The sequence below is a fragment of the Macaca fascicularis genome, chromosome 7 (genome assembly GCF_037993035.2).
Source record: "Macaca fascicularis isolate 582-1 chromosome 7, T2T-MFA8v1.1".
NCBI classification, from domain to species: domain Eukaryota; kingdom Metazoa; phylum Chordata; class Mammalia; order Primates; family Cercopithecidae; genus Macaca; species Macaca fascicularis.
The window spans coordinates 32,750,532-32,763,320 of record NC_088381.1 but is presented as its reverse complement, the minus strand read 5'-3'; the positions used below and the strand labels follow the sequence as shown (position 1 = coordinate 32,763,320).

General features: G+C 39.8%; 1 protein-coding gene and 1 long non-coding RNA gene across 2 annotated transcripts in view; one reads left to right on the top strand and one right to left on the bottom strand.

Annotated features, from left to right (window-relative positions):
- TEX9 (testis expressed 9) overlaps positions 1 to 12,789 on the bottom strand; it is a 205,589-nt gene that overhangs the window by 138,752 nt on the left and 54,048 nt on the right. The gene's annotated exons all lie outside the window — the stretch shown is intronic.
- LOC135971804 (uncharacterized) lies at positions 5,459 to 12,455 on the top strand. The gene is made up of 2 exons (XR_012414987.1): positions 5,459 to 5,526; positions 10,430 to 12,455. It is a non-coding gene; the product is annotated as an uncharacterized lncRNA (long non-coding RNA).

Genomic DNA, 12,789 nt, shown 5'->3' with positions numbered 1-12,789 from the left:
GTGCATGCCAGCACACATAGCTATTTTATGTTCGCGCGTGTGTGTGTGTGTCTGTGTGTGTGTGTGTGTGTGTGTGTGTATGTGTGTGTAGACAGTGTCTTGCTCTGTTGCCCAGGCTGGTCTTGAACTCCTGGACCCAAGCAATCCTCCTGTTTTGGCCTCACAAAGTGGTGGGATTACAGGCATGAGCCACTGTGCCCAGACTGTTGGAGGTTTTCTGAGGTTACCACGGGACTTGGAAATAACATCTTATAACCCATGATTTTAAACTAATGAAAACTTAACACTGATAGCAAAAGCAAAGTAACTAACAAATAAGCAAATAGAAAACTAATAAAAACTCTACAATTTTATCCCCCTGCTTTTTAACTTCTTTCTATTTCTATTTTATTATACTATGTCTTTTAAAGTTGTAATTATTCATTTTGATTGGTTCTTCTTTTAGTCTTTCTACTCAAGACATGAGTGCTTTGCACATAATTACAATGTTACAATATGCTGTGTTTGTCTGTGTACTTACAGTTACCAGTGAGTTTTCTACCTTTAGATAATTTCTTATTGCTCACTAATGTCCTTTTCTTTCAGATTGAAGAACTTCCTTTAGCATTTCTTGTAGGACAAGTCTGGTGTTGATGAAGTTCCTCAGTTTTTGTCTAGGAAAGTCTTTATTTCTCCTTAATGTTTGAAGGATACTTTTACTGGATATAGTATTCTAGGGTAAAAGTTGTTTTTTTAATTTTTTTTTCCTTCAGCACTTTAATGTCATTCCACTCTCTCCTGGTCTATAAGGTTTAGAATGAGAAGTCTGCTGCCAGATGTATTGAAGCTCTTTTTTACGTTATTTTTTTCTCTTGCTGCTTTTAGCATCCTTTCTTTATCCTTGACCATTGGGAGTTTGATTATTAAACGCCTTTTGGTAGTCTTCTTTGGGTTACATCTGCTTAATATTGTATAACCTTCTTATACTTGAATATTGATATCTTTCTCTGAGTCTGGAAATTTTTCTGTTATTCTTCAAGGGCAATAGCTCTTATATTTGCCCTTTCGAGCCTATTTTCTAGATCTTGTAGGCATGCTTCATTCATTTTTCTTTTGTCTTCTAGCCTGTCTTCAAGCTCACTAATTCTTTCTTCTGCTTCTCCAATTCTGCTGTGGAGAGACCAACACTTTCTTTAATATACCCATTGCATTTTTCAGCTCTAGAATTTCTGCTTCTTTTTCATTATTCCTTCTCTGTGTTATCTTAAATTTCACTGAGCTTTCTCAAAAAAGCTATTTTGAATTCTCTGTCTGTAAGGTCACATATTCTTTTCACTCTGTGTGTGATTTGTCAACCAGGTGCTTTATGTAATTCATTTGGTAAGGTCACATTTTCCTGAATGGTCTTGATGCTTGTGGATATTCTTCAGTGTCTGGGCACTGAAGAGTTATTTGCTGTAGTCTTCACAGCCTAGGCTTGTTTGTACCTGTTCTTCTTAGGAAAACTTTCCAAGTATTCAAAGGGAATTGAGCTTTGTGATCTAAGTATTTGGTCGCTGCAGCTATAGCTTCACTGGGGCCAGGTAGAGACTTTTGCTTTACTTTTCCCCAAACAAATGAAGTGTCTCTCTCTCTCTCTCTCTTCCCCCTTTCTCTCTCTCTTTCTCTCTCTCTCTCTCTCCCCCCCCCATTTCTCTCTCTCTCTCTCTCTCCCCCCCCCATTTCTCTCTCTCTCTCTCTCTCTCTCTATGCTGAGCTGCTTGGAGCTGGAGGAGGGATGACACAAGCATCCCTGTGGCCACCACTGGGACTGTGCTGGGTGAGACCCAAAGCCAGCACAAAACTGGGTCTCACACAGAGCCCACAGCAACCACTGCCTGGCTTCTGTTTATGTTCCCTCGAGGTCTAAGGGCTCTACAATCAGCAAATGGCAAATCCAGCCAGGCTTCTGTCTAGAAGGCAAATCCAGTCATGCATGGCAACTTCAGGGCAGCAAGCTCCACCTGAGCCCAGGGTGGGTCCAGAAATGTCATATAGGAGCCAGGGCCTGGAGTCATGAACCTTATGAACCTATTTGGTATTCCATTATAGGTTCATTATCCTTATGAACCTAGTTGGTGTGTCTGAACTGGCACCCAAGCCACAAAACAATGTCCTTCTCACTCTTTCCTTTCCTTCCCTCAAGTAGAAGGAGTATCTCCTCATGGCCATCATCACCCCAGGGCCCATAGTAAGTACTGCCTGGCTACTGCCGATGATCAAGGCCCAAGGGCTCTTCAACTTGTGGTGAATGCTGCCAGTCCTAGATCTTTACCTTCAGGGAAGTAGGCTTCCTTCTGGTCCAGGGTGGGTCAAAAAATGCCATCCAGGAGTGAAGGACTGGAACTAGGGACCCCAGGAGCCCCCTTGGTGCTGTACCTCCTTGTCGCCAAGTCAATATTTAAGCTGAAAGACAAAGTCTCCTTTACTCTTTTCTCTCCTTTCCACAAGCAGAGTCTCTCCTCATGGCCACTGAAAGCCAACATGATACTGTGTCTCACTCAAGGCTCCTGGTGAGTATGCCTGGCTACCACTGATTATTCAGGGCCCAGGGTCTCTTTAGTCAACAGGTGATTAATACTGCCAGAACTGCATCCTTTCCTTCAAGGCAGCAGGTTCTCTTCTGGCTCAGGGTGTGTCTAGAAATGTCATTTTGGAGTAAGGGCCTGGAATGGAGGCCTCATGACTCTGCCCAGTACCCCACTGTACTGTGGTTTAACTGGTATGCAAGTGGTAAGACAAAGTCCTCTTTACTCTTCTCTCTCTTCTCCTCAAATGGAAGTAAGGGGTATCTCCTGGAGCTTCAAGTTGAGCTACCTGGGTTTAGAGGAGAGGTGACACAAGCACTCCCTTGGCCACCCCAGCTGGTATCTTGCTAGGTCATGTGTACCCCAAGTCCACTGGCTCTGAGCCTAGAACAGCACCAGGATTTGACCAGGAATTCCAGTTCTTGTGGCCTAGACTGCTTTTCGTGGTTATTTAGGGACCCTGAGTGTTTTCGCCAATGGTAGGAGAGCTAGCCAGAACTCAGGTTCTGACCACTGGCTACACTCTGCACTGTGTTGCTTCTTCTGCGACAGGGCAGTACTGAGTTCCAATGCAAAGTTCTACAATCACTGTGTTCTCCCTTCTGCAAGCGCACAAATTCTATTTCTGTGGCACAGGGCCATTGCTACTGCTGGGGCATGGTGGAGGAGTGGTGTCAGCAATTACAGACTCTCTTTCCTTCTCTCTTCAGTACTTCTTTCATTGACATAATATTAAAACTAGGGGCCGGGCGTGGTGGCTCAAGCCTGTAATCCCAGCACTTTGGGAGGCCGAGACGGGTGGATCACGAGGTCAGGAGATCGAGACCATCCTGGCTAACACGGTGAAACCCCGTCTCTACTAAAAAAAAAAAATACAAAAAAACTAGCCGGGCGTGGTGGCAGGCGCCTGTAGTCCCAGCTACTCGGGAGGCTGAGGCAGGAGAATGGCATGAACCCGGGAGGCGGAGCTTGCAGTGAGCCGAGATCACGCCACTGCACTCCAGCCTGGGCGACAGAGCGAGACTCCGTCTCAAAAAAAAAAAAAAAAAAAAATTAAAACTAGGTACTGTGATCACTCACCTGATTTTTGGCTCTCATGAAGGTGTTTTTTGGATGGATAGTTGCTCAATATGGCATTCCTTGAGGGGGTTTGGGGGGAACAATTGCTGGAACATTCTATTTGGTCATCTTCCTACTTAACTTTTAATTGTGATGCAATAATTTATTCAGATAAAAAATGTAATGATGTAATCAACAACGGTAAGCAATTCTTGTAGGAACAGAACTAAAATATATTAATAATTGATTGTTTATTGGACACTGTGTTAAGTACTTTTTCAAACAAGATTGAGAAAGATAAAGCCTAAGAGAGAGCCTAATCTTATGATTGGACAACAGTGGCCTTTGAAAAGCAGTTTCATTAGAGAGGTAAACCAGAGTTGGTAGGATTAAAGAATGAGTGAACATTGAAAAAGTGAAAGTAATGTGTATGGGCTCCTTCTTCAAGTTCAGCAATAAAGGGATGGACAGATGAGGCAGCTTGAGGAAACGGCAGGGTAAAAAAAATTATAGTAACTTATTTTTCTATTATATAATATGGGCCCAGTGTAGATACTTTGGAAGAACAGAGAATTATAAAGAAAAAATAAAATGGTTTATGAGCTTTAAATAAAAATAAACAAACTACAAGTCTATACTTCCTACATAAGTTCATATCAAAGAAACCTGAATACTAAGCTATTTAAAAGCTAGTATACAGTTTAGATTTCTAACTAATCAAAGTATATTTCTATTAAGAATAAAAAAAAGGAGAGGTCAAAAAGTGACTTTTTAAAGGGAGAGATTTATTTGAAGAAAAATTGTGGAAGTGGCTAAAGGTACCTGATACTGCTCAAATATTATTTTCCTTGTTAATATCAAGAAACTTTTGTTGATAGAAGTGGTCTAGAAATTTAGAATGAAAATAGGGTGGTACCATCTCAAATACTTTTTTGTAAAGGAGATGTAGTATAAATAAAATAAATTACAATAGCCATAATTGTTCCATGCAGATCACATAATCAACAAGGCAGAAGCAACTTGGTGGGGTATTAACATAGCTGAGCCAATCAGATTGCATGTTCTTGTTATTTGGAACATCCAGACCTAACCGGCAATAAGCATACATTCAGTATTCGTGCTTTCATTCATTTTTTATAAAGTGCCTACTATGTGCAAAATGTTTCCCTAGAGCCTGTGATAGACATAAAGAACTACGGCACAGTAGTTGGCCTCAGGACAGGTACAGTCTAGTTGGAGAAGATAAGACATTACCAAATGCTGTCTTTTAATTTAGAAATTTTGTAGTGGCCAGGCACGGTGGCTCACGCCTTGTATCACAGCACTGCGGGAGGCCAAGACGGGTGGATTGCCTGATGTCAGGCGTTTGAGACCATTCTGGCCAACATGGTAAAACTCTGTCTCTACTAAAACTACAAAACTTAGCCGGGCGTGGTGGCTCACATGTGTAATCCCAGCTATTCAGGAGGCTGAGGCAGGAGAATCGCTTGAACCAGGGAGGCAGAGGTTGCAGTGAGCTGAGATCGCACCACTGCACTCTAGCCTGGGCAACAGAGTGGAGAAAAAACCAAAAGAAATTGCAGGGGCCTTTGAAAACAGTATGCTGAGAATAGATAGGGCTCAAGGACAGTATCTCCAATTGAACTTTTAATGAACTCCCGTAGGCGCCAAGAAGGCGGGCAGATAAGGAAGAGCATAGAAACAAAGAACTGAGTAGAAGGTTACATCTGGGAAAAGAAAGTGTGTTTTGCATTGCATTCTTTCTGCTGACGTGGGGTTTATGGAGTATAAATAAAGTGAGGCGGAGGCTCTGAGCGCGGCCGCCATGTTCTCTGTGTCTTTGTCTTTTGTGTGTTCTTTCATTCTCCACCACCCCCGGCACGGACCCCAACAAGTGGCGCAGCGAGCAGGGTCAGCACGGGTGAGTAGGGGAGAACAAGAAGGGGAACCCCCTAGGGGCGGGTAAGGCCCAGATATTGTTAAGGGGAACCTTCTTAAGCTTTCATTATGGGGAATTCCATCTCTCTGGCCTCAGAATATTTACGGCTGTTTCAAGGACTATTGCTGTCTATAGGAGTAGAAGTGAAAGAAAAAGACTTTGAAGTGATTGTTTGCCCATGTTGAACAACATTGTTACTGGTTTCAGTATCAGACTAAAGTGCAGCTGAATCGCAGAGAATGGTTACAGGTAGTAAAAACTCTGCTTAGAGCTCTCCAGTTAGGGGATATTATGCCTCTAAAATTGTGGACCTTGTGTGACTCTATCACTCAGACATTAGAGTTACTTGAGACTGATTCAGAGTGTGGTAATGTAGCCACAGGAGGAAAGGTATCTGAGGATTTGGAAAAATAAATAAATAAATAAATAAATCTGAAATGGAGCCCATTTGTGCCAGGATAACAGAGGATGGGGGGGTAGCAAAAGGGGGAGAAGAGAAAAAGCCAGCTCTTCCTTCTTCTAAGGGAAATTCTGACATGCAGAGTATTATGGAAATGCTTCAACAAATATTACAGATATATTCTTCTAATTCACCTTTGCGAGCTTTCCCTGTTTTTTTTCCTTCTGCCCTGTTAAAAGAGGATTTTCCGGTGCCTCCAACCCCCTGGCTTCCTTATCTTTACCTTTGTTTGGCAAAGTTGAAGCCCTGTTCACATCAGACATACTTTAAATTTATACTAAACACCTGTTTAATATGTCAAAACCAGTGTATATGTATATCTTGTTGGTTGTTAAAATATTATGAGTATTTCAATAGTTAATAAATAAGCACATTAATATTAACTATTAATATTAATATAGTATTAATAACCCCAGCTAGGAAATTGTTATGTTATAGGGGTGCATAGGTTCCACCAATTTACACTCCAAACAGAAGTTGAGTATTCGAGTTGCTTAACACATTAACTACCTCTTGATATTTTCTGTGTTTTTAAATTTTAACCATTGTATTGTGTATGTAATGATTCTCAATTTGGTATTAATATACATATTTCCTAGTGAGTAATGATGTTAGACATATAGGTTTATTGTCATTTCTTTGTTCTGCTACTTTTGGTTGGGTTATTTACCTTTTCCTATTAATATGTTGGGATTCTTTATATTTGGGGATATGAGTATTATTATATATTATATATACTTTTAATTAAAAAAAAAAATTTAAGGAGCTGGATCTGTTTCCAATTATTTGTGCTTCTTTTGCTCCTAATGCTCAGTTTTCAAATGGTGGCAATAATGTCCAATTTAATGCCTTACAAATTAAATTTTTAAAAAGAAATGAAAGCTGCCATTTCTAACTATGGACCTCAATCTCCTTTTATCCTTGGTCTTCTTGATATTTTTCATCAGAAAATTTGATAATTCCTATAGACTGGAAGACTTTGGCGAAGGCTTTTCTTGATCGTTCTCAGTGGTTACAATTGCACAGCTGGTAAATAAACAAGGCACATGTATAGGCTAGGAAAAATATTATGTGTGATCCCCCTGGACCCACTGAGGAACAACTCACAGGCACGGGCCAATATGCTACTCTTAATGCTCAGGCTGGTCTAGATGATGTTGCCCTTACTCAAATCAAGACTTTGTTTTTAAGGGCCTGAAATAAGGTAGAGATAACAGGAAAATGTTCCCTTTCCTCTGTGAAGATTTTATAGGGCACAAATGAACCATATCTATATTTCGTAGCCCATTTTCAGGATGCTGTCTTCAAAATTGTGGGTGCTGGCCTTGCTTCAAAAATTTTGTTACAAACATTGTCTTTTAAAAATGCTTATGCTGACTGTTAAAAATTGTTAAAATCGTTAAAGGCCAATGGGGCCAATTTAGATAAATATATTAAAACTTGTGTTAGTGTTGGAGGGGCTATTTATCATGCTCAATTATTTGCTGGAGCTTTGTCTAAAGCCTTAAAAGGAAATAACAAACAAGGTGTTTGCTTTCAGTATGGTAAACCTAGACATTTCAAAAAAGAATGTCATAAAAATTGAACACTTTTATCCCTCAAGGCAGAAAGCTGCCTTCAGAGGTGTACAAATATTGTGGTAAAGGTCGACATTGGACAAATAAATGTCGTTCCAAAACTGATAAAAGTGGAAATTTACTGTCTCCTCTCCTGGGAAACGGGAGTCGGGGCCCACAGGCTTGGGGCCCCAACAATTACAATACAAGTCTACTACAATATTCAGTGAGCAATGGCCTACAACATTAAGGAATAAATTCAAGTCCTCCTTAAGGATCCCACACCTTACCCCAGTTTCTCAGCTTTATGCGGCAACTAAGCAGAGCGCCGCTGCTGACTTAGCTATTACTCAGCCTTATACTTTGTCTCCTAATAGAGGAGTATATAAATTGGCTATTAAGAGTGTGTGACCCTTTGCCAAAAGGACATGTAGGACTTTTGTTAGGTCAAAACAACAGTGCTATATGGAAGTTAATGATGATTCCAGAAATCATTGATCTTGATGTTACTAATAAAATTCTTATTATGGTACAAGTTTCACAATTTATACACCTAGAGGCAGGGGAACGTATTCTCAATAGGGAGGATTTGGTAGCACAGAAAAAACTGTTTTTTGGGAAACTTTAGTTTCTAATCAAAAGCCCTTATGTTCATTGCATATTAATGGAATAGTTTTTAAAAGGTTAATTGATATGGGGGTGAATATGTCTATTATTTGTTTAAATTAGTGGCCTATACAACGGGAAAAAAGACAAGTTTCAGTTATACTCACTGGCTTGGGTGCTGCTTCTGTGATTTATCAAGACGTAGAACCTTTAACCTGTGTCGGTCCTAAAGGTCAACAAGGTCAAGTGTTTTTTTTTATTTTTATATTGTTCCTATCAATATTAATTTTTGGGAACAAGATCTTTCACAACAATTTGCTGCTTTTTTAAACATTCCTCATATTTCCTCAGCTGCCAAAAATATGATGTTCAAAATGGGCTACAATCCTTTAAACTCATAGCCACCACTCCTATTTAGGTGAAACAGTGACCATTATTTAAAGAAATACTTAGGACTCTAAAAGAGTAAGTCAAAAAACAAATGGCCGAGAGGAATATAAAGCCACGTATTTCTGCATGGAATTCCCGTCTTTGTCTTGTCTTAAAACTATAAATGTTTACATTAAACCTAGGGAAAGTTTACAGCCTGGTCTTCCTAATCCTGCCCTTATCCCACAAAGTTAAAACCAGAGAAAAGCAGCAAGATGCTTTTGTATCATTACAAACTCAGCTTTCTTTCTACTCACTTAATATTGCCACAGAAAAAATTTAACTGGATTTTCTTATTCAATATTTAGGTTATACCTTGGGGGCACAAAATATTCGACCCCAAAAAATTCAAATTCGATGTGATCATTTAAAAACATTAAATGATTTTCAAAAGTTTCTAGGAGACATTAATTGGATGCGTCCTGTTTTAGGAATACCAACATATCAGTTATAACATCTTTTTTCTATTCTAGAAGGAGACAGTCACTTGGACAACTCACGCCATTTAACTCCTTTGGCTTTACAGGAACTCCAGCTTGTTGAAGAGCAACTTCAAAAGGCCCTTCCTTTTGTTTATTTCATACTTTACCTTCTCCCACAGGAATGATTCATCAAACTAATCGACCACTAAAATGGATCTTTTTGTCCAATAAAATATCTAAACGCTTGGCTACTTATATCGATCATTTAGCTGAACTGATCATCAAAGGACAGCATCACTGTGGACAACTTTGGGGAGGAGATCCTTCCTTAATTATCTCTCAATTCACTCATAGTCAGATCACTTATCTTCTTGCAACTTCTGATTCTTGGCAAGAAGCTTCATCAATCTTGAGTTACAGTTTATCCTTATCCCTCGGTGCAATAGGGAGAATTGTTTGCTATTCTCATGGTCTTACTTGATTTCCCTACTACTGGTTGTAACATTGTTAGTGATTCTCAATACGCCGTTTATGTTACTTCTTATATTTCTCAGGCCACTTTACCTCTTTGTGCTACTTCTTCTCTTCAGAAATTCTTTTCTTTTTTATCCTTTACTTTGAGCCAACGTCGAGCTCCTTTATTCATCACTCATTTTCGTTCTCATTCTCAACTTTCTGGACCATTAGTTCATGGTAATACTCAGATTGATTTGCTTTTAATTGGCCACCTACATGCTGCAGAACAAAAATATACTCTACATCACACTAATAGTTCTGGCCTTCAACGATGGTTTCATTTAACTCATAAACAAGCTCGTTCTCTTATTCGAGCTTGTCCTTCCTGTGCTCCTTTGAGCATTCCATCCTTCCATCCTGGGGTTAATCCACGAGATGTCCCTTCTTTTGGACGATTAAAATGTTCATCATACCATTAATACCTTTTCTCATTTCTGTTATTACTCATCTCTTAGTTTGTTTCGCCATCATGGGCATTCCTCTTATACTTAAAACTGATAATGCCCCTGCTTATGTCTCTCATAAATTACAAGTTTTCTTACAGCAATACAATATTCAACATATCACCGGTATCCCGGGCAACAGTCAAGGTCAAGCCATCATTGAGCACGCAAATTTAACTTTAAAAACTTAACTATTAAAACAAAACAAAAAGGGGGAAATGAGCCCCCCAGAAACCAGATTTTGAAACCAGATTTTGAAGGTTCTTTTTACCTTAATTTTTTTGAATCAATGGAGACAATTGCAAGACTCTGCTGTCATAACCCATCTTTCCTCAACTCCCTCGGTGATAGTCCCCGCTGACAGTTTAAAGGTTTGGTATCCTAATGAAGAAGGTAAGTATGTTCAAGGGCAAGTTCTAAAACAGGGACGGGGCTATGCTCTTGTCTTTACAGGGAGCAGACCTGAGTGGTTTCCTACAAGATGATTGAAACCCTGTTGAAAAGAAAACTGGATTCAGCATGCATTTCTTCCTTTGTTAGATGTGCCTCGGCGGGGGACTTATTTCTCTTAGTGAGGCTTTGTATGAATATTGGACTTATATTCCCTTTCCACCCTTGTATCAGGGAGTCGCCTGGGAGGCGGCGGAAATTAAGGTTTTCACCCATAACATTACTTGGATGCCGTCCCCCTATATGGACAAGGACAACATAGAACGGGAAACAGCAATTATAATCAGCACATACCAATTTGGAGTGGAAGGACTTCCAATATATATGGGAAATAGTCCTCATTGTCTCTGAAAATCGCATGAAGCTTGGGCTGTTCGTTATAATCATAGTCATGTGGCTGCTAATACTGTTATTATTGTAACTAGAAGTTTTTAATATAATCATACTGTATATAGTAATGAAACTATTCCTAGTTCTTTACTTTTTTGTCCTATTCTAGAGGTTTCTCCTAATATTGAGGTGCTGGAGTGACAACAATGTCGGGGAACTAAACCCCGGATTTTATTAGAATACAATGGGATGCAAATAACTGATTGAAGTGTGCACGGTGATTTTCAAACAAAATTTAGTCACATACCTTTGAAATGACACTGGGTAAATAAAAGTATTGCTGCTAACAGTAATGAAACCTTGGTATGGCGTGAAGGAGGCCTGAAGTACAGAGTTATTTTTGGAAGTTGTTAGTTGCAGGCGATGCCATTAGCACTTTTGTGGGGAATATGCCCCTTAATCTTTCTAACCCGAATAACTCCTTTCATATTCAGTTATATCGAAATACCTCCTGATATATTATTGCTTGTGTCCGTAAGCCCTACCTATTATTAGCAGGGAATTTGACATGGGATAATGATACGGGGATTGTTAATTGTACAGATACGTGTACATTTTTGTCTTGCCTCAATCATTCCTGGTGGCACAACTTTACTGAGGATATTTATAACCTCAGGGCTCGTAGGGAAATTTGGCTACCTGTTAACCTTACGCGACCGTGGGGGGCATCACCTCTTGAGACTTATATTTGGACTTCTCTCCAGCGAACCCTCCATGCCCTTGGACTTATAATTGCCTCAGTGATGAGCCTTGTCGCCATCGTCTCCACTGCGGCCGTAGCAGGGCTCGCTCTTCATCAAAGCATACAAAATGCTGAATTTGTGCAGCAATGGCACGAGCAATCTCACCGGTTATGGCTTCAACAACGAAACATTGATTCTCAACTTGCTGAAAGATTGGACAACATGGAACAAGCCTTGACATGGCTTGGAGATCAGCTCACTGTCCTCAGTACTCGGATAACATTACAATGTGATTGGAACTCCACTCAATTTTGTGTAACGCCTGTGCTTTTTAACATCTCTCAAAATTGGACCGTAATCCAAAAATTATTAATAGGCCATAAAAATATTAGTTTGGACATCCAAGAGCTCACTCAGAACATTTCCGAAGCATTTCGACAACAATTACATGTGTTGTCCGGAACTGTAACCCTTCAGGAGCTGGGTCAGCGCCTTGCTGCCTTTAACCCATGGACCCAGATGAAGACATGGATTTCTACAATCTCTGGAAGTATATTGCTTTGGGCACTTGGATTGAGTCTACTTCTTTTGGTGATTTGATGCTCCCTCCGTCGCCTCCAAAAACAAAAGAAAACACAGGAACAAATATGGGCTACCTTTTTAGGATTGAGGCAAAACAAAAACAAAAAGGGGGAAATGCAGGGGCCTTTGAAAACAGTATGCTGAGAATAGATAGGGCTCAAGGACAGTATCTCCAATTGAACTTTTAATGAACTCCCGTAGGCGCCAAGAAGGCGGGCAGATAAGGAAGAGCATAGAAACAAAGAACTGAGTAGAAGGTTACATCTGGGAAAAGAAAGTTTGTTTTGCATTGCATTCTTTCTGCTGACGTGGGGTTTATGGAGTATAAATAAAGTGAGGCGGAGGCTCTGAGCGCGGCCGCCATGTTCTCTGTGTGTCTTTGTCTTTTGTGTGTTCTTTCATTCTCCACCACCCCCGGCACGGACCCCAACAAGAAATTTTGTAGAAAACTAAGCCACCTGGGTAGAGTGTGAGGTACTTATTGTTAGAATAATATTTGCTGTTATTGTCAAATTCTATAGATTTTCAATTTCAAGGCATATATTTTCAAGTTTGTTGTTGGGTAATAGATAAAAGATGCTTATGGTAAAAATTTATTCAAAATGACACAAAAAAGCATTTGTTTTTATATATCATATATTTGTATATCTTACCAGGACATAAGAGATGCCCTATTTTTTAAGATATTAGTTTTTACTTCATTAGCTT